Source organism: Pongo pygmaeus, chromosome 8, assembly GCF_028885625.2.
Source record: "Pongo pygmaeus isolate AG05252 chromosome 8, NHGRI_mPonPyg2-v2.0_pri, whole genome shotgun sequence".
NCBI lineage: Eukaryota > Metazoa > Chordata > Mammalia > Primates > Hominidae > Pongo > Pongo pygmaeus.
The window spans coordinates 25393599-25416196 of NC_072381.2; the positions used below are offsets into that span (position 1 = coordinate 25393599).

A 22598-nucleotide genomic window follows, 5' to 3' on the forward strand; every position below is an offset into this window, starting at 1 on the left:
TTTTTCATGTGTCTGTTGGCTGCATAGATGTCTTCTTTTGAGAAGTATCTGTTCATATCCTTTGCCCACTTTTTGATGGGGTTTAATTTTTTTCTTGTAAATTTGTTTAAGTTCTTTGTAGATTCTGGATATTAGCCCTTTGTCAGATGGGTAGATTGTAAAAATTTTCTCCCATTCTGTAGGTTGCCTGTTCACTCTGATGGTAGTTTCTTTTGATGTGCAGAAGCTCTTTAGTTTAATTAGATCCCATTTGTCAATTTTGGCTTTTGTTGCCATTGCTTTTGGTGTTTTAGACATGAAGTCCTTGCCCATGCCTATGTCCTGAATGGTACTGCCTAGGTTTTCTTCAAGGGTTTTTATGGTTTTACGTCTCACATTTAAGTCTTCAATTCATCTTGAATTAATTTTTGTATAAGGTGTAAGGAAGGGATCCAGTTTCAGCTTTCTACATATGGCTAGGCTGTTTTCCCAGCACCATTTATTAAATAGGGAATCCTTTCCCCATTCCTTGTTTTTGTCAGGTTTGTCAAAGATCAGATGGTTGTAGATATGTGGTATTATTTCTGAGGGCTCTGTTCTGTTCCATTGATCTACATCTCTGTTTTGGTACTAGTACCATGCTGTTTTTGGTTACTGTAGCCTGGTAGTATAGTTTGAAGTCAGGTAGTGTGATGCCTCCAGCTTTGTTCTTTTTGCTTAGGATTGTCTTGGTAATGCAGGCTCTTTTTTTGGTTCCATATGAACTTTAAAGTAGTTTTTTTCGAATTCTGTGAAGAAAGTCATTGGTAGCTTGATAGGGATGGCACTGAATCTATAAATTACCTTGGGCAGTTTGGCCATTTTCACGATATTGATTCTTCCTATCCATGAGCATGGAATGTTCTTCCATTTGTTTGTATCCTCTTTTATTTCATTGAGCAGTGGTTTGTATTTCTCCTTGAAGAGGGCCTTCATGTCCCTTGTAAGTTGGATTCCTAGGTATTTTATTCTCTTTGAAGCAATTGTGAATGAGAGTTCACTCATGATTTGGCTGTTTGTCTGTTATTGGTATATAGGAATGCTTGTGATTTTTGCACATTGAGTTTGTATCCTGAGACTTTGCTGAAGTTGCTTATCAGCTTAAGGAGATTTTGGGCTGAGACAATGGGGATTTCTAAATATACAATCGTAATCTGCAAACAGGGACAATTTGACTTCCTCTTTTCCTAATTGAATACCCTTTATTTCTTTCTCCTGCCTGACTGCCCTGGCCAGAACTTCTAACACTCCATTGAATAGGAGTGGTGAGAGAAGGCATCCCTATCTTCTACAAGTTTTCAAAGAGAATGCTTCCAGTTTTTGCCCATTCAGTATGATATTGGCTGTGGGTTTGTCATAAATAGCTCTTATTATTTTGAGAGATGTTCTATCAATACCTAGTTTATTGAGAGTTTTTAGCATGAAGGCTGTTGAATTTTCTCAAAGGCCTTTTCTGCATCTATTGAGATAATTATGTGGTTTTTGTCTTTGGTTCTGTTTATATGCTGGATTGTATTTATTGATTTGTGTATGTTGAACCAGCCTTGCATCCCAGGGATGAAGCCCACTTGATCATGGTGGATAAGCTTTTTGATGTCCTGTTGGATTCGGTTTGCCAGTATTTTATTGAGGATTTTTTTTAAATTATTATTATTATTATTATTATTATTATACTTTAGGCTCTATGGTACTTGTGCGCAACGTGCAGGTTAGTTACATATGTATACATGTGCCATGCTGGTGCGCTGCACCCACCAACTCGTCATCTAGCATTAGGTATATCTCCCAATGCTATCCCTCCCCCCTCCCCCCACCCCACAACAGTCCCCGAAGTGTGATGTTCCCCTTCCTGTGTCCATGTGTTCTCAATGTTCAATTCCCACCTATGAGTGAGAATATGCGGTGTTTGGTTTTTTGTTCTTGCGATAGTTTACTGAGAATGATGATTTCCCATTTCATCCATGTCCCTACAAAGGACGTGAACTCATCATTTTTTATGGCTGCATAGTATTCCATGGTGTATATGTGCCACATTTTCTTAATCCAGTCTATCATTGTTGGACATTTGGGTTGGTTCCAAGTCTTTGCTATTGTGAATAATGCAGCAATAAACATACGTGTGCATGTGTCTTTATAGCAGCATGATTTATAGTCCTTTGGGTATATACCCAGTAATGGGATGGCTGGGTCGAATGGAATTTCTAGTTCTAGATCCCTGAGGAATCGCCACACTGACTTCCACAAGGGTTGAACTAGTTTACAGTCCCACCAACAGTGTAAAAGTGTTCCTATTTCTCCACATCCTCTCCAGCACCTGTTGTTTCCTGACTTTTTAATGATTGCCATTCTAACTGGTGTGAGATGGTATCTCATTGTGGTTTTGATTTGCATTTCTCTGATGGCCAGTGATGGTGAGCATTTTTTCATGTGTTTTTTGGCTGCATAAATGTCTTCTTTTGAGAAGTGTCTGTTCATGTCCTTCGCCCACTTTTTGATGGGGTTGTTTGTTTTTTTCTTGTAAATTTGTTGGAGTTCATTGTAGATTCTGGATATTAGCCCTTTGTCAGATGAGTAGGTTGCGAAAATTTTCTCCCATTTTGTAGGTTGCCTGTTCACTCTGATGGTAGTTTCCTTTGCTGTGCAGAAGCTCTTTAGTTTAATGAGATCCCATTTGTCAATTTTGGCTTTTGTTGCCATTGCTTTTGGTGTTTTAGACATGAAGTCCTTGCCCATGCCTATGTCCTGAAGGGTATTGCCTAGGTTTTCTTCTAGGGTTTTTATGGTTTTAGATCTAACATTTAAGTCTTTAATCCATCTTGAATTAATTTTTGTATAAGGTGTAAGGAAGGGATCCAGTTTCAGCTTTCTACATATGGCTAGCCAGTTTTCCCAGCACCATTTATTAAATAGGGAATCCTTTCCCCATTTCTTGTTTTTGTCAGGTTTGTCAAAGATCAGATAGTTGTAGATATGTGGCATTATTTCTGAGGGCTCTGTTTTGTTCCATTGATCTATATCTCTGTTTTGGTACCAGTACCATGCTGTTTTGGTTACTGTAGCCTTGTAGTATAGTTTGAAGTCAGGTAGCGTGATGCCTCCAGCTTTGTTCTTTTGGCTTAGGATTGACTTGGCGATGCGGGCTCTTTTTTGGTTCCATATGAACTTTAAAGTAGTTTTTTCCAATTCTGTGAAGAAAGTCGTTGGTAACTTGATGGGGTTGGCATTGAATCTGTAAATTACCTTGGGAAGGATGGCCATTTTCATGATATTGATTCTTCCTTCCTACCCATGAGCATGGAATGTTCTTCCATTTGTTTGTATCCTTTTTTATTTCCTTGAGCAGTGGTTTGTAGTTCTCCTTGAAGAGGTCCTTCACATCCCTTGTAAGTTGGATTCCTAGGTATTTTATTTTCTTTGAAGCAATTGTGAATGGGAGTTCACTCATGATTTGGCTCTCTGTTTGTCTGTTATTGATGTATAAGAATGCTTGTGATTTTTGTACATTGATTTTGTATCCTGAGACTTTGCTGAAGTTGTTTATCAGCTTAAGGAGATTTTGGGCTGAGACAATGGGGTTTTCTAGATATACAATCATGTCATCTGCAAACAGGGACAATTTGACTTCCTCTTTTCCTAATTGAATACCCTTGATTTCCTTCTCTTGCCTAATTGCCCTGGCCAGAACTTCCAACACTATGTTGAATAGAAGTGGTGAGAGAGGGCATCCCTGTCTTGTGCCAGTTTTCAAAGGGAATGCTTCCAGCTTTTGCCCATTCAGTATGATATTGGCTGTGGTTTTGTCATAAATAGCTCTTATTATTTTGAGATACGACCCATCAATACCTAATTTATTGAGAGTTTTTAGCATGAAGGGTTGTTGAATTTTGTCAAAGGCCTTTTCTGCATCTATTGAGATAATCATGTGGTTTTTGACTTTGGTTCTGTTTATATGCTGGATTACATTTATTGATTTGTGTATATTGAACCAGCCTTGCATCCCAGGGATGAAGCCCACTTGATCATGGTGGATAAGCTTTTTGATGTGCTGCTGGATTCTGTTTGCCAGTATTTTATTGAGGATTTTTGCATCCATGTTCATCAAGGATATTGGTCTAAAATTCTCTTTTTTTGTTGTGTCTCTGCCAGGCTTTGGTATCAGGATGATGCTGGCCTCATAAAATGAGTTAGGGAGGATTCCCTCTTTTTCTATTGATTGGAATAGTTTCAGAAGGAATGGTACCAGCTCCTCCTTGTACCTCTGGTAGAATTCGGCTGTGAACCCATCTGGTCCTGGACTTTTTTTGGTTGGTAAGCTATTGATTATTGCCACAATTTCAGCTCCTGTTATTGGTCTATTCAGAGATTCAATTTCTTCCTGATTTAGTCTTGGGAGGGTGTATGTGTTGAGGAATTTATCCATTTCTTCTAGATTTTCTAGTTTATTTGCGTAGAGGTGTTTGTAATATTCTCTGATGGTAGTTTGTATTTCTGTGGGATCGGTGGTGATATCCCCTTTATCATTTTTTATTGCATCTATTTGATTCTTCTCTCTTTTTTTCTTTATTAATCTTGCTAGCAGTCTATCAATTTTGTTGATCCTTTCAAAAAACCAGCTCCTGGATTCATTGATTTTTTGAAGGGTTTTTGTGTCTCTATTTCCTTCAGTTCTGCCCTGATTTTAGTTATTTCTTGCCTTCTGCTAGCTTTTGAATGTGTTTGCTCTTGCTTTTCTAGTTCTTTTAATTGTGATGTTAGGGTGTCAATTTTGGATCTTTCCTGCTTTCTCTTGTGGGCATTTAGTGCTATAAATTTCCCTCTACACACTGCTTTGAATGCATCCCAGAGATTCTGGTATGTTGTGTCTTGGTTCTCGTTGGTTTCAAAGAACATCTTTATTTCTGCCTTCATTTCATTATGTACCCAGTAGTCATTCAGGAGCAGGTTGTTCAGTTTCCACGTAGTTGAGCGGTTTTGAGTGAGATTCTTAATCCTGAGTTCTAGCTTGATTGCACTGTGATCTGAGAGATAGTTTGTTATAATTTCTGTTCTTTTACATTTATTGAGGAGAGCTTTACTTCCAAGTATATGGTCAATTTTGGAATAGGTGTGGTGTGGTGCTGAAAAAAATGTATATTCTGTTGGTTTGGGGTGGAGAGTTCTGTAGATGTCTATTAGGTCTGCTTGGTGCAGAGCTGAGTTCAATTCCTGGGTGTCCTTGTTGATTTTCTGTTTCGTTGATCTGTCTAATGTTGACAGTGGGGTGTTAAAGTCTCCCATTATTAATGTGTGGGAGTCTAAGTCTCTTTGTAGGTCACTCAGGACTTGCTTTATGAATCTGGGTGCTCCTGTATTGGGTGCATATATATTTAGGATAGTTAGCTCTTCTTGTTGAATTAATCCCTTTACCATTATGTAATGGCCTTCTTTGTCTCTTTTGATCTTTGTTGGTTTAAAGTCTGTTTTATCAGAGACTAGGATTGCAACCCCTGCCTTTTTTTGTTTTCCATTTGCTTGGTAGATCTTCCTCCATCCTTTTATTTTGAGCCTATGTGTGTCTCTGCACGTGAGATGAGTTTCCTGAATACAGCACACTGATGGGTCTTGAGTCTTTATCCAATTTGCCAGTCTGTGTCTTTTAATTGGAGCATTTAGTCCATTTACATTTAAAGTTAATATTGTTATGTGTGAATCTGATCCTGTCATTATGATGTTAGTTGGTTATTTTGCTCGTTAGTTGATGCAGTCTCTTCCTAGTCTCGATGGTCTTTACAATTCGGTATGATTTTGCAGTGGCTGGTACCGGTTGTGCCTTTCCATGTTTAGTGCTTCCTTCAGGAGCTCTTTTAGGGCAGGCCTGGTGGTGACAAAATCTCTCAGTATTTGCTTGTCTGTAAAGTATTTTATTTCTCCTTCACTTATGAAGCTTAGTTTGGCAGGATATGAAATTCTGGGTTGAAAATTCTTTTCTTTAAGAATGTTGAATATTGGCCCCCACTCTCTTCTTGCTTGTAGGGTTTCTGCCGAGAGATCTGCTGTTAGTCTGATGGGCTTCCCTTTGATGGTAACCTGACCTTTCTCTCTGGCTGCCCTTAACATTTTTTCCTTCATTTCAACTTTGGTGAATCTGACAATTATGTGTCTTGGAGTTGCTCTTCTCGAGGAGTATCTTTGTGGCGTTCTCTGTATTTCCTGAATCTGAATGTTGGCCTGCCTTGCTAGATTGGGGAAGTTCTCCTGGATAATATCCTGCAGAGTGTTTTCCAACTTGTTTCCATTCTCCCCGTCACTTTCAGGTACACCAATCAGACGTAGATTTGGTCTTTTCACATAGTCCCACATTTCTTGGAGGCTTTGCTCGTTTCTTTTTATTCTTTTTTCTCTAAACTTCCCTTCTCGCTTCATTTCATTCATTTCATCTTTCACGGCTGGTACCCTTTCTTCCATTTGATCGCATCGGCTCCTGAGGCTTCTGCATTCTTCACATAGTTCTCGAGCCTTGGTTTTCAGCTCCATCAGCTCCTTTAAGCACTTCTCTGTGTTGGTTATTCTAGTTATACATTCTTCTAAATTTTTTTCAAAGTTTTCAACTTCTTTGCCTTTGGTTTGAATATCCTCCCGTAGCTCGGAGTAATTTGATCGTCTGAAGCCTTCTTCTCTCAGCTCGTCAAAGTCATTCTCCGTCCAGCTTTTTTCCGTTGCTGGTGAGGAACTGCATTCCTTTGGAGGAGGAGAGGTGCTCTGCTTTTTAGAGTTTCCAGTTTTTCTGCTCTGTTTTTTCCCCATCTTTGTGGTTTTATCTACTTTTGGTCTTTGATGATGGTGATGTACAGATGGGTTTTTGGTGTGGATGTCCTTTCTGTTAGTTTTCCTTCTAACAGACAGGACCCTCAGCTGCAGGTCTGTTGGAGTACCTGGCTGGCCGTGTGAGGTGTCAGTCTGCCCCTGTTGGGGGGTGACTCCCAGTTAGGCTGCTTGGGGGTCAGGGGTCAGGGACCCACTTGAGGAGGCAGTCAGCCCGTTCTCAGATCTCCAGCTGCGTGCTGGGAGAACCACTGCTCTCCTCAAAGCTGTCAGACAGGGACATTTAAGTCTGCAGAGGTTACTGCTGTCTTTTTGTTTGTCTGTGCCCTGCCCCCAGAGGTGGAGCCTACAGAGGCAGGCAGGCCTCCTTGAGCTGTGGTGGGCTCCACCCAATTCAAGCTTCCAGGCTGCTTTGTTTACCTAAGGGAGCCTGGGCAATGGCGGGCGCCCCTCCCCCAGCCTCACTGTGGACTTGCTGTTAGGTCTCTGACTGCTGTGCTAGCAATCAGCGAGACTCCGTGGGCGTAGGACCCTCTGAGCCAGGTGCGGGCTATACTCTCCTGGGGCACCATTTCCTAAGCCCGTCGGAAAAACACAGTTTTCGGGTGGGAGTGGCCCGATTTTCCAGGTGCCGTCTGTCACCCCTGGAAAGGGAACTCCCTGACCACTTGCACTTCCCGAGTGAGGCAATGCCTCGCCCCTGCTTCTGCTGGCGCACGGTGCACTCACCCATTGACCTGCGCCCACTGTCTGGCACTCCCTGGTGAGATGAACACGGTACCTCAGATGGAAATGCAGAAATCACCCGTCTTCTGCGTCGCTCACGCTGGGAGCTGTAGACCGGAGCTGTTCCTATTCGGCCATCTTGGCTCCTCCCCCTTTTTGAGGATTTTTGCATCGATGTTCTTCAGGGATATTGGTCTAAAATTCTCTTTTTTTGTGTGTGTGTGTCTGTCAGGCTTTGGTATCAGAATCCATTTTTTAAAAAATAAGTTTCCTAGTTTGTGTGCACAGAGGTGTTCAAAGTAGTCTCTGAGGGTTTTTTTTTTTTTTTTTTTTTTGGCATTTCTGTGGGGTCAGTGGTAATGTCCCTGATAGGGTTTGGCTGTGTCCCCAACCAAATCTCATCTTGAATTTTAGCTCCCATAATTCCCACATGTTGTGGGAGGGACCCAGTGGGAGATAATTGAATCATGGGAGTGGCTTCCCCCATACTGTTCTTATGCTAGTGAATAAGTCTCATGAGACCTGATGATTTTATAAGGGGAAAACCCTTTCACTTAGTTCTCATTCTCTCTCTTGCCTGCCACCAATATAAAACTTGCGTTTCATCTTCCACTATGATTGTGAGGCCTCCCCAGCCATGTGGAACTGTGAGTCCATTAAACCTCTTTTTCTTTATAAATTACCAAGTTTCAGGTATATCTTTATCAGCAGCACGAAAATGGACTAATATAGTCCCCTTTGTCATTTCTAATTGTGTTTATTTGGATCTTCTCTTTTTTTTTTATTATTCTAAATAGTGTTCTATTTTGTTTTTTGTTTGTTTTTTTCAAAAAACCTACTCCTGGATTCATTGATCTTTTGAATAGTTTTTCATGTCTCAATTTCCTTCAGTTCAGTTCTGATTTTGGTTATTTCTTGTCTTTTAACTTTGGGGTTTGTTTGCTCTTGTTTCTGTAGTCCCTTTTTATTTTTCTTTTTTCTTGTTATGCAATCTCTAGTTCCTTTATATGTGATGTTTGGCTGTTAATTTGAGATCCTTCTTTTTTGGTGTGGGCAGTTAGCACTATAAATGTTCCTCTTAACACTGCTTTAGCTGTATCCCAGAGATCCTGTTATGTTGCATCTTTGTTTTCATTAGTTTTAAAGAATTTCTTGATGTCTGCCCTAATTTCATTGTTTAACCAAAAGCTATTCAGAAGTTCAGAAGCAGGTTGTTTACTTTCCATGTAATTGTGTAGGCTTGAGCAATTTTCTTGGTATTAATTTCTCTTTTTCTATTGCACTGTGGTCTGAGAGTGTGTTTGGTATCATTTTAGTTTTTTTTCTTAAATTTGCTGAGGGTTGTTTTATGGCTGATTCTTTAGATGATTTTAGATTTTGTGCCTTGTGCATATGAGAAGAATATATATTCTGTTTTTGGGTGGAGAGTTCTATGGATATTTGTTCAGTCCATTTGGTCAAGTGTTGAGTTGACATCCAAATATGGGTTCTTTCTTTTTTTTTTGAGATGGAGTCTTGCTCTGTCACCCAGGCTGGAGGGCAGTGGCACATCTCAGCTCACTGCAAGCTCTGCCTCCCGGGTTCACGCCATTCTCCTGCCTCAGCCTCCCGAGTAGCTGGGACTACAGGCGCCCACCACCACGCCTGGCTAATTTTTTTGTATTTTTTTAGTAGAGACGGGTTTTCACCGTGTTAGCCAGGATGGTCTCGATCTCCTGACCTTGTGATCCACCTGTCTCGGCCTCCCAAAGTGCTGGGATTACAGGCGTGAGCCACTGCGCCTGGCCCAAATATGGGTTCTTAAATATCCAGAGTTTTAAGAAATAGTTGATTAAATATAAGAACAACCCATTTAATTGGTAGAAGAGAAAAAGTCTGGAAGACTATGAAATCTGTTACTCTAAAGGACTTTCAAGCAGTGAAATAATTATTTTTCTAGTTTGAAATTTAACTTTTTTCTATTATAATATTATTTTACTCTTATACTATCATTGACAACTATGTATTTTATGCCTAGTCATTTAGTAAAGATAAAATGAGGTAATATATGTCAAAAGTTCTTTGAAAACTGGAAAGAGCTAAACACTTGTAGGAGTTTAAAATATAATGTTTACCACATGGTATATTCAATTGTGCAGAGCAGGGTTTATAGAATGTGTTTGCTTTGTTCATTAGTCACATGGCTTATTATTGGTCAGGGTTAGTAACCATTGTTATTTCAATTGATTTTTCACATTTTAAGATGCCAATAATGATAATTTTGCATCTCTAGCAAACATACAGAGATTATTTTTTCCTGATTTTACTTTAATTTTAGCAAATGTTGCATTTAGAAATGCAAAGTTTTGAAAAAAGAAAACTTTGTCTCAATTACCTACAGCGCTATAATTGAAAGAGAAGGAGAAAAACGCTTTTTAAAAGTTGATTGACAACTAAATAAATGATGGTATTCAAGAAGCTTTTGTAAAAGAATAAACAAAATTTGCATCCTGTACATCTTATATTGGTATATATGATATTCTTCTATCAACCATCTCATCACCAGAACCACTGTTCTCAGTATGAGATTCTTTGGTCCTATGTGAATTTGTGTGTGTGTGTATTAGAATTGAGAAGTAAAAGAACAGAGAGAAGCATTGGAACTGTGTCACATGGTGCTGGCAGCAAGAACATCTCAACGTTTCCTGACCACATGGTGGCCTCTACAAACTGTCAAATTAGGTAGGTCCCAAACCTGCTTTCACCTGAATTAACCTGCAAACCCACTAGAGCATGGCTTTGGGATTACTTGGAGACTGTACAGGAGAGCAGGTCACTTCCTGTTTTTTTTCTATCTTTCTTTCTTTCCTTTCCTTCTTTCCTTCTTTTTTTTTTGAGATGGAGTCTCACTCTGTTGCCCAGGCTGGAGTGCAGTGGCACGATCTCAGCTCACTGCAACCTCCACCTCCTGGGTTCAAGCAATTCTTCTGCCTCAGCCTCCCAAGTAGCTGGGACTACAGGTGCGTGCCACCACACCCGGCTAATTTTTTTTTTTTTTGTATTTTTATTAGAGATGGGGTTTCACCATATTGGCCAGGCTAGTCTTGAACTCCTGACCTCTGATCCGCCCGCCTCGGCCTCCGAAAGTGCTGGGATTACAGGTGTGAGCCACTGCGCCCAGCCACTTCCTGTTTTCTTTAGGCAGTTCTCTTTTATGTGTAATATGTAAATTGTATGGAATATGGTTTCCTACCTCCTTTATTCTTCTTTTTGACTACTGTTAGATCTATGTACTACTCTATCTCTTCCTCTTATAAGACAAACCTTTAAATGATCTGTGTCTGCTTACTGGATTGCCTATTCTGGAATACCCTCATCATGGCACAATGCCACATCAGAGGGCTGAACAGAATGTAGAGCAACAGTGGTAACTCAGTGCTCAATGCATTTTGAGTAAATGAATGAATAAATTGTATCTTCTGGTTTTTTTTTTCTTCCCACTAAACCAGAATCTTTTAAAGAGTGATATCCTGTGCTTTGCATCTGCGCTACCACCTAGCAAAGAGCTTTACATGTAGTAGGGACACACACACACAATCTATTTTACAATCTATTTTATAATTGAAAAGTGTTACAGATAAAAGAAATGTTAGTTAACTGTTGATATTATATTTTTATTTTAATCTTTGGCTCCAAAATCCTATCTGGTTTCTGGTGTCTTGACCCCGGCTTTGTTTACTCAGTAGCTTGTGACTTAAGTTTTAGTTGTGTTAGAGGAAAAGTTAGCCTTATCCTCAAATAACCTAGATTATCTGCTTATATTTGCTAAGTAAGCAGCCACCAAGTACTTTGGTACTAAGGTCATGCCTAATTGTGGTAGATTTGCCAAATATTTTCTCTGTCATTAAAGCCCTGGGAGAACTGTGTTCTTGGTGCTCTTGTACTTTTTGTAGTTCTGGGCTTGAGCTAAATGATAGAGATGCAGGGTGTTTTTGTGAGCAATGTTTTCTTAGTATGAGATGCCACAGATAAGGAAGACACCCAAAGATGACTTCAGCTAAAACTTAAAAGTCATGAGATTATGACTCTAGAATCTTCAGTTACACAGTGACAGAAAGGAAATCATTCTTCTTCCATTTTCAAAAAAGTATCTTGTTTCCCTTGAACCCACCCCATTTACAACTAGCCTGTGCAGTGTATTCTTCTATTCACATGCTATTTGTTTGTAAATAATTTTGATTAAATAGTTGCTAGATACCTCATTATTTTGCATTTTATTCACACAAATCTGCTTTAAAAATCTCTTAATGTTGCTACATATAAAACCAATCCATTTCTCTACTGCTGAATAATGTGTGTTCTATGCCCCTTTATGAATGAGTGAGGATTTCTTTGAAAGAGAAACCCAAAAGTAGGATTTCTGAGTCATAGGGAGGGGTAAACTCAATTTTACTAAATATTGTAAGATTACTTTCTAGACAGCATGCATCAGTTTCCAGACCCACCAGCAGGGTTCCTATAGCCTCACATTCCTGCCAACACTTGGCATTATACAGCTTTCTAAATATTTTTTTTGCCAGTCTAACAAATGTGTAGTGATATCTCATTATTGTTTTAATTTGCATTCCTGATTACCAATGTGCTCAAGCATTTCTTCATATGCTTGTGGGCCTATTGGGTTTACTTTTTTGGTAAACTGTTTGTATCCTTTGCCCACTTCCTATTATAACTGCTATATTTTGTTGACTTGCAAGAAATCTTTGTGTATTCATGACATTATATCCTTGTCCATTTTAGACATTGCAAAATCATCCAATATGTCATTTTTCAGTTAACTTTGTCCATAATGTCCTCCCTTGAAAACCAGAATTTTGGCTGGGTGCTGTGGTTCACACCTGTAATCCCAGCACTTTGGGAGGCCGAAGCGGGTGGATCACGAGGTCGGGAGATTGAGACCATCCTGGCCAACATGGTGAAACCCCATCTCTACTAAAAATACAAAAAATAGCGGGGCGTGGTGGTGGGCGCCTGTAGTCCCAGCTACTCCAGAGACTGAGGCAGGAGAATCGCTTGAACCAGGGAGTCGGAGGTTGCAGTGAACTGGGATCATGCCACTGCACTCCAGTCTGGCGACAGAGGGAGACTCTGTCTCAAGAAAAAAGAAAAAGAAGAAAAGAAAAGAAAACCAGAATTTAAAAAAATTTCTAATGTTTTTTACTTAATCAAAATTTTGCCTTGTGGTTTATGCTTTTGGGTTTTGTTTGTTGTCTCAGTGTGTTTTGTGCCACTATAACGATACCTGAGACTAGGTAATTTATAGTGATTAAAATCATTAGACATTTATTTGACTCACAATAAATGATTAGAAGGTTATTTGACTCACAATTCCGGAGGCCAGGAAGTCCATTGTTGGGAGGCCACACCTGGTGAGGGTCTTGTTGCTGTGTCATCTTGTGGCAGGTGAAAGGACAAAAGAGCCTACTCGTGCACAGAAAAAAGGGATGGGGGGAGCACATGCACAAGAGGAGGCCAAATTTGCTTTTATAGCAAACCCACTCCTTTAATAACCACATTAATCCATTAATGAGGGCAGAGCCCTTATGACCAATCACCTCTTATAGGTCCCATCTCTTAAACCGTTGCACTGGGGATGAAGTTCCTAACTCATGAACTCTGGGGGACACATTTAAGCCATAGCATTTAGGAAGCCTTCTGATACCCTGTCACAAAAATATTCTCTTATATTCTCAACTACTAACTTTATAATTTTACCTTTTGCAGTCAAGTTGTTAACATTTGGAATATACTTGTGTACATGGTATTGGGTAGTGATCCAGTTATTATATTTATCCATTAGTGGCCCAAGTTCCTAATGCTACCTTCCTTTATCATACGTATAAGTGCCTTATATCCATATGTCTGTCTCTGAGCTCTCTATTTTGTTCCATGGCTTCCCATGTCTACCACAATTGGGTAGTATGTCCTAATATTTGGTTGGGCAAGTCCTCTTTTTCTTTTTCACAACTGACTTTTATTATTCTACTTAAGCTATTTCTCAAAAATTCATACAGAATTCTGGTAGGTTGTGCATTAATTTTATACTTTCATTTGATGAGAATTGACATATTTATTACAATGAATTATCCCCTTTCAGAGAATGGCATGTGTGTCAGTCTATTTTGCACTGCTATAAAGAAATACCTGAGACTGGGTAATTTATAAAGAAAAGAGGTTTAACTGGCTCACAGTTCTGCAGGCTGTACAGGAAGCATGGCAGCATCTGCTTCTGGGAAAGCTTCAGGGAGCTTTTACTCATGATGAAAGGCAAACTGTGAGCAGGCGTCTTACATGGGAGGAGCAAGGCGGGGTGTGCTACACACTTTTGGACAACCAGAACTTACAAGAACATACTCACCATCACAAGAACAGCACTGAGGGGGTGGTGCTAAGCCGTTTATGATCCAATCACCTCCCACCTGGCCCCACCTCCAACATTGGGGATTACAATTCGACATAAGATTTAGGCGGGAACACAGATCCAAACCATATCAGTATGTTTCTCCATTTATTCAGATCATTTATTGTTCTTCATTAAGAGTTTTCAAAATTTTTCCATAGAGGTTTTGTGTATTCTTAACTACTAGAGAATTTATAGTGTTTTTTGTTTGTTTGTTTGTTTGTTTTCGAGATGAGTCTTGCTTTGTTACCCAGGCTAGAGTGCAGTGGCGCCATCTCGGCTCACTGCAACTTCTGCCTCCTGGGTTCAAGCGATTCTCTTGCCTCAGCCTCCCAAGTAGCTGGGAGTAGAGGCGCCCACCACCATGTCCAACTAATTTTTGTATTTTATTAAAGATGGAGTTTCACCATATTAGGCAGGCTGGTCTCGAACTCCTGACCCTGTGATCCACCCGCCTTGGCCTCCCAAAGTGCTGGGATTACAGGCGTGAGCCACGGTGCCCGGGCTGTAGGTTTTGTTACTATTTTAAATGTTGTCTTTTTAGTTATAATTTTTTTGCTGGAGATTGTTGTAGAGAAATGCTAATGCTTTTTGTTCTTTGATCTGGTATCCAGCAACCTTGCTGAACTTCCTTATTCTCATATTTATCTGCTGATTTTAAATGATCATATCATGTACAAATAATGACAAATTAATATCTTCACTTCTGATCTTTACATCTCATTTTTCTTTTTCAGTTTTTTTTGGTTCTTATAGAATTAGTCAAGATTTCAGTAGTATGTTACATAGCATCAGTGATACAGTAAGCATGCTTGCCTTAAAGGGAACATCTTAAAATTTCTTCCTTAAGAGTAATGTTGCTAGAGGCAAGCTTTGCCAATTTAAGTTTCTTTCTATTTGTAGTTTGCCATTAAAAATAATTTAGTTGTTGAACTTTGTAAAATGCCTCTTTAGTTTGATTAAAATAATTTTTTCTCTTTTCTTTTATTTTGATTTTTTGATATATTTTTCTAGTGCTAAAACAACCTTTCATTCTGATACATATTCCACTATATCATGACATATAATTATTTTAATATATTTAAACATTTGTTTAGCCCATATTTCCTTTAAGACTCTTAAATCTACATGCATAGTTAAAATGTGGCTGCATTTTTTTTTTATTGCCTTCATGTGGTTTGGAATAAAAATCATGTAAAGTGAGCTGGGTGGGTTTTTTTTCTTTTTTTGTTTGTGAAAACATAAAAACAGAACTGTTTGTTAAAAGTTTGGTAGAATTAATATATAAAGCCATCTAGGCCTGAAGTTTTCAGGGAAGTGAATGATTTAAATTTTTTATGCTGATTGCACTGTTAAAGTTTTTTCTTCCTTTTGGGGCAAACTGGCATTTTTATATTGCCTATCAACTTATCCTTTTAATCCTTCTCTTTTAGTTTTTCAAAGTTTGTTAGAGAACAATTTATCCTAAGACTGCTTTTTAAACATTCCTTTTTATCTCTTCATTCTGCATATTATTTGCATATTTTCTGTTTATTTGCATATTTTCTCTTTAATTGTTGAGTCTCCCTTATTATTACTATTTTTTTTTCTTTTGAGATGGAGTCTTGTTCTATCGCCCAGGCTGGAGTGCAGTGGCGCGATCTCGGCTCACTGCAAGCTCCGCCTGCCGGATTCACGCCATTCTCCTGCCTCAGCCTCCCGAGTAGCTGGGACTAAAGGCGCCTACCACCACACCTGGCTAATTTTTTGTATTTTTAGTAGAGATGGGGTTTCACCGTGTTAGCCAGGGTGGTCTTGATCTCCTGACCTCGTGATCTGCCCGCCTCGGCCTCCCAAAGTGCTGGGATTACAGGCGTGAGCCACCGCGCCTGGCCGAGTCTCCCTTATTTATTTATTTATTTTTTAAAAAACTAGTTTTCTATAACTAGAAAGTTTTTAAAACTATTTTAAAATACTTTTAGACTTTCAGAAGATTAGTAAAGATAGAAAAGAAAGTTTCTATATACTCTTGACACAGCTTCCTGTAGTAATACATCTTACATAACCATGGCAAAATTATCAAAAGTAAGGAGCTAATATTAACCAAACTACAGGCTTCATTCAGGTTTCCTGTTTTTCTACTAATGTCCCTTTTCTGTTCCAGGATGTAAATCAGTATACCATATATTATGGTATGAATTGTGTTCTCCCAAAATTGATATGTTGCACTCCTAACCTCCAATATCTCAGAATGTGATTGTATTTGGTGATAGGATCTTTAAAGAAGTAAGTTAAAATGAGGTCATTTAGGGTGGGTCCTAATCCATCATGACTGATGTCCTTATAAGAAACGAGGAGACAGACATGCACAGAGGGAAGACTGTGTGAAGACACAAGGAGAAGATGGCCATTTACAAGTCAAGGAGAGAAGCTCAGAAGAAAGCAACTCTGCTGACTCCTTTATATTAAACTTCTAGCTTAAAGAATTGTGAGAAAATAAAAGTTCTGTTGTTTAAATCACCCAGTCTGAGATACTTGGTTATGGCAGCCTTAACAAACTAATACACCATATTTTATTTGCTTGCTGTGTTTCCGTAGAAAGTTTCATTTCAAATTCAGAAGTCCTGGCTTTTTATATTTCTTCTAAATTTTGTTAAAAATCTAAGCAGCTCCATAGCAAGATTATTTACAATAGCCATAAGGGGGAAGGAACTCAGTGGGCCCACCACAGATGAATGGCTAAACAAAATGTGGTGTATATATAAAATGGAATCTTGTTAAGCCTTAAAAAGGAAGGAAATTCTGACACACGCTACAACATGGATGAACCTCCGGAACATTATACTAAGTGAAATAAGCCAGTCATGAAAAAACAAATACTGTATGATTCCACATACATGAGGAAGCTAGAGTAGTTAAATTCATAGAGACAGGAAGTAGAAAGGTAGTTCTAATCCAAGAGCTTGGCCGAGTTGGGGAATAGGGATTTGTCATTTAAAGGGAACAGAGTTTCAGTTTTGCAAGATGAAAAGAGTTCTCAAGACTGGTTGCACAATAATATGTATGAACTCAATCTACAAAAGCGTACATTAAAAATGGTTAAGATGGTAAATCGTGTTATGTATATCTTACCACAATTAAAAAGCCAAAATATGGCTGGGCACAGTGGCTCATGCCTGCAATCCTAGCACTTTGGGAGGCTGAGGCAGGTGGATCACCTGAGGTCAGGAGTTCAAGACCAGCCTGGCCAACATAGTGAAACCCAGTCTCTACTAAAAATACAAAAATTAGCAGGGCGTGGTGGTGCGCACCTGTAGTCCCAGCTACTCAGGAGGCTGAGGCAGGAGAATCACTTCAGCCGGGGAGATGGAGGTTGCAGTGGGCTGAGATCGTGCCACTGTACTCCAGCCTGGGTGACAGAGACTGTGTCTCAAAAAGCCAAAACATAAAACCACAAACCATCTCCTTCTTTAGTCCGTGTCTTTCTTTCTATATTTATCAGTGACAGCTAGAAAGAGCCAAGTGTAGTACTTTCTGCATTTGTCTAGAAACTTCCTCAGCTGGATCTACAAATTCACTTGTTCACAGGTGACGGTGCTGTCAAACTTTCTACCTACTATATAACAAAAGTCCCTTTTGTTCCTGCCTCCAGTAACATTTTCTTCATTGTCCTTCAAAACTGACCAACAAATTCCCACTTCCATTAACCATCACTGAGGCCCTTTTAGCTTTTGCTTGTTCCCAAAGCCACTGGCATAGATTTAGAGTTTTTATTATGGCAGCAATCCGTTTCCAGGCACTGGATTCTGTTCTGATTGTCTGTTGTTAGAAGTGAATGACTGATGGCAGCTGATCTACAGGCACCTGTTTTCGTCAATCTATTTCAGCACAGCTTCTACCTTCATATCCCATCAATGTTGACTACATATGCTGTTGCTGTCCATTTTTTTGCAGTGATGGAGCAGAAAAATTATTGTCCAAGGTAACACGGGGAGGGAGGAAAAGCAGAATTTCAAGTCTTTCCATCAATCTATCCAGTCTCTCTTTCTATCCATTCCTCCACAGCAGTTTATGACATTTTCAATTTGCTTGGGTATTTTTTTGAGGGAGGGGGATATCAGTTTAGCTACTCCTTGCTTCTCTCATGTCTGCAATTCCTCCAAAGTTAATTTTGGGTGTGGGCTGATTTAGGAGCTGAGGAAAAATGTTAAAAAAGATACAGACCATGGAAATTTTAGTGGGGAAAACATATCATTGAAAATCAAATATTATAATATAGCGTGCTAATTGATGTGAAGAAGGTAAGCACAGTGCATTATGGGAGAATAAGGGACTCTCTTCCATATCAGACTTGGAGTTCTTGGGAGGCTTTAGGAAGTGGCCAGGTAGCAGTTATAATGTAAGGCATAGTTTAGGCAAAGGGACTTCAGGTATAAGGGCATCTGTGAAAGGATGGTTTGAGATAGCATGAAGTTTTTAGGACCCTAAATGTAGTTCTGAATTGTCTAGGACAAGGAATATATGCATGAGAGTGGTTGGAGAAGTTAGAAGTAGGAGGGCCCTGATTTTGTCATTCCAAAGAACTCGGATTTTATTCTTTAGAAAAGTGAGCAATATTGATTTCAAGTAGGGAATTGTCAGGATTGGGTTTATATGTTTCAAATATTACATAGAAAGCAGTGTATGATTCTTGGGCTTCAGCAACCCTTACTTGCATGGGAACTTTCTAAAATCCTGGAATGGGTACTAGAAATGAGTTTTGTGGTCCACTGTTTCTGTAAAATTTGCAAAAATAAGATATTTGGAATGCAATGGTCTCTTTCTGGTATAATGTGCCTCCATTACACTTTTCCTAGGCTGTGGGCAGTTTTGCAAACTGGTTAAGAGGAAGTTTAGGATTTTTTTAGTCTGGGTTTAGCAATGTATATTAAAGTTGTCTGTGGTCACTTCTGTGTATAGTGAAGTTACTGGTCATTGTGGTATAGAAATGGCTTCTGGTAATACTCTTAATGCCCATGGTGCCTACCCATCCAACAGTTATCACCCAAAGACCTAGGGCCAAAGGTCATCTCATCACATAAATGTGTATTCATGATTTTGTTTTTCTTAAAGAAAGTCCCTAAACCATATAAACTTCAAGAGCTACAAACCAGGATCTTTACTTGGAGCAATGCCAAACAGGACCCAAGAGAATGCTATTAAATTTTTTTAACCCGTGAAAGATGAGGGCCTGAAGCAAGGCAGTGGCCACGCATATGGAAGAGAAGTCAAGATACAAGAAGCACAAAGGGAGTCCAGCCTATGGCACTTGGCCATTGCTTTGACTTGGAGGTCCATTCACAGAGAAAGACCAGTAGGGAAATCGTGTTTGATGGGCTGAATGCTGCTTCGGGCTTGTTGTTCTATTAATGGACAAGTAGAGGAAAATGCTGGTCTGTAGTGTAGCTAAGCACCCAGGTGTTTAGGGGATCCTATTTGCTATATTTTCCATTCTCTGGAGGCCACTTACAGGCTTTTTTTTGACCCTCACTTTCCTGTCCTGAGGCCATGAAACAGCAGCCAGCTTTTCACTCTCAGAATTTCCCAGGAGCCCTTCAACCCCTGAGAGGCCCACTCAGGGGATAGAGGGCACAGGCGCTATAGGGCTCTCACCTTGCCTGGTCTGCGATGGGATACGTGGGTCCTTAGGTGTTGGATCTTTGCGTCCCTTTCGGCGGCAGGATGTTCTTCCCCACAAAGAGAAGGTTTTCTTTCTGTTATATCCCCCAAACCTCCGCTTCCCCCCGACAGGAAGTCTACAGCGCCTTCCCCAGGGTTTTGTAAGTCTCTGGGCGCCCAGGCTTAGGCTGTAATGAAGAAGCCTCATTGTTGATTTCCCAGCTGGGAAACATAGCTCGTTATCTTCCACGGTTTAGCACAAGCCTGGAATGCTTCATGGGCCGGGCTTGAGGTCTGCGGTGACTTTTTAGCTTCCATGTACGAACTTGGAATGAAGGGCGAAAGCTTTCAGTCAGTTGAGCTGCCTTTTTCTGAAGTCGGTTTTCTCCAGGGAACGAAACGACCACAGTAATTGCAGCTTTTTATTTTCCAAGTTAGCCGATGTCTGAGTAAGCTGGAAGATTTGAGATTTCCACTGTCTGGGAACTGGACTGCTATGGCAGGATTGTTGAGAAAAACTTGACCTCATTATAACCAACAATTGTGGAACGAGTAGAAATGCATATTGATTAGTTTGCCAATTACAAATACTTTCTAAATAAGATATTCAAGAAAGATAACCAAAATGTAGTGGACAACAGTAGTCCAGTGAGAAGCTTTATGATACTGGTGATTTACAGTGTGCTTATAAACCAGCTCTAATTATACCTTGAACTGTGTTGAGTCAGAAATTTCACCTCAGTGAGACTTATCCTGAAATTTTTCGATTTCATCCCCGTTATCTGCTGGAAGTTGTTTTCCCCATGGAACTTATTTTTTTTTTGTAAAATATAGTATAATTTAGTCATTGATTTTACCTATTTTTCTATCCCACACTAGAATTAAGCTCTATGAAGGCAGAATTTTATGTTCCTACTTACTGATGCATTTCAAAAACCAAGAACAATTCTGGCACATAGTAAGCACTCACTGAGTATCTACTGAATCAGTGAAAGAAAGTTATTTCCAAAGGGCGTAAAGTAGAACCAGAAGTGGGCTTACATGATTGGATTAACTTTGGCGGGACATAGTTCGATTAGTAGTGAAAGCAGTCGGTAAGTCAACGAATGGTTATTGAAGCCCTGCTTCACTCCAAATGATAGCTTTCCAAATCCTCCAGAATTTAGCATCCACTGTCCATTAAACACTTTGGTCATTTTCGAAATGTCTTATGCCTTTTAGTGTTCCTTGGGGGTAGGTTTGCCTTTCTGTCCTGCATAGTGTTATCTTACAGTGATATGCACATACCAGACGATAAATATTTGTTGAAAGAGGAAAGGCGTGAACTGGATTAAGGCATTAGGTTACTTGGAAATCCATTTATTTATCACGTAAACATTTGTTTTATTGCATTATGGCCCATAACAGTAATATTTTGCAAAATGAGGTTTATATTTCTGAATGATCAGCGTGTTTTCTGTAATTTTTGTGTTTTCATTTCACCGGTCATCTGGAAAATCAACTCAAACATATTCTGGATTATCTGGATAAACCAAATACTGGCAGGAGGTTTTAGTGTCCCTATTTATTTCTGTGTATCTTTTGAGCATGTAGGCACTAGGCAATGTAGTACTTTTCTCACAGGTTAAAGAAAAGAACAGAGGCAGACTGAAAAAAGAAATGATTTATTCACCCCAAAGGAAGCCCGAATGGCATTAAGCCATGCTGTTAGAATGCTTCACAGTAGTTTAAAAGGAGAAAAGAGATGAGAGAAATGAGTCATAAGATGTGTGGCAAAATAGGATTGCTGAACTAGCAGTCAGTACTATATTCCTGTTTTGAGAGGTGATTTTGTTTCGGCAAAGCATAATGTTTGGTTTTCTTAAATTAATATTTTAAATTCGGTTTTCGTTGGTTTTACAGTTTTGTTTGCATTTATTTTGTAATTCTGTGGGATTCTTTGTAGCTACAGGAGCTATAAAATCAGGAATTTGAGCCTACTTTTATATTTTATATATGTGAGTGATACCATAATGAAAAATTGTTTAAATTAGGGGTGTGGGACCTCAAAAATGTGTTTTTACTTTGAGTAGTTTGTAGTGGGGTATATATACTTTACTTAAGTTTATGAAAAACTACATTATAAAGCTTCATGGCCCAGGATGCAAAATTTATTTCAATAAAGTCCATGTGTGATAGTGCAGTGTTGGACAGATATTTCTGCAGCAACTGCTGCTAGTGGTGCTGGTGGTGGTGAAAAATAGAAAGGAGGGAATCTTACGAAAATATAGAGAGAAAGTTGGCTGGAGGAAGTGGAGGAATTTTAGACCAACTTGGAGCTTTCTTTGCAATTTAGCTTTTGATTGGCTCTGAATTTGTGAGTTGTCCTTCTTAGTGACGCTTCTCAAATGGCTAAGTGAAATGTAGTCTCTTCGTTTCCAGATTTAAAAGAAAAAGAAATGCAGTCATCATTTCTGTAGTGAGGCAAATCTCTGTTCAATGTGGAACACTGGGAGACCTAAAGAGCTGTTTAGAGTTATTAGAATGAGAGATCAGAGAAAAGAGATGCTTATTTTCTGATACTGTCCTCCCTACTCCTCAATCTTCCTAGCCCTGAAATGGGAAATAGGAGTAGAAAGAAATGAACTGAAGGCTTTATTTTAATTTACTTTACTAGAAGGAGTTCTGAGAGCAAGTGTTATTTTAGAGTCACATTTTCTGCCATGTCTAGAGCAATATTGTCCTGGAGTTCAGGCAATCAACATATATTTACTGAGCACCTATTATGTACCAGGCATTATATAAGGAAGTGAAGACAGCTCCCTGCCTTTGGACTTACATAAAGCCAGTACTTAATGATTTTCTTATACTGTGTATCTTCTCTTGGTACACTTTGGTTGAATATGAGTAGGCAATTTGACAATTTTTGGCATGTTCTTTATGATAATTTTCTAATTTCAAGCTTAAAATACAGAGAAATTATAAATGTCCAGATTAATTT

At 39.2% G+C, this 22598-nt stretch overlaps 1 protein-coding gene across 1 annotated transcript in view; it reads left to right on the forward strand.

Annotated features, from left to right (window-relative positions):
- Positions 1 to 22598, forward strand: part of GPR158 (G protein-coupled receptor 158) — a 428093-nt gene that overhangs the window by 27932 nt on the left and 377563 nt on the right. The gene's annotated exons all lie outside the window — the stretch shown is intronic.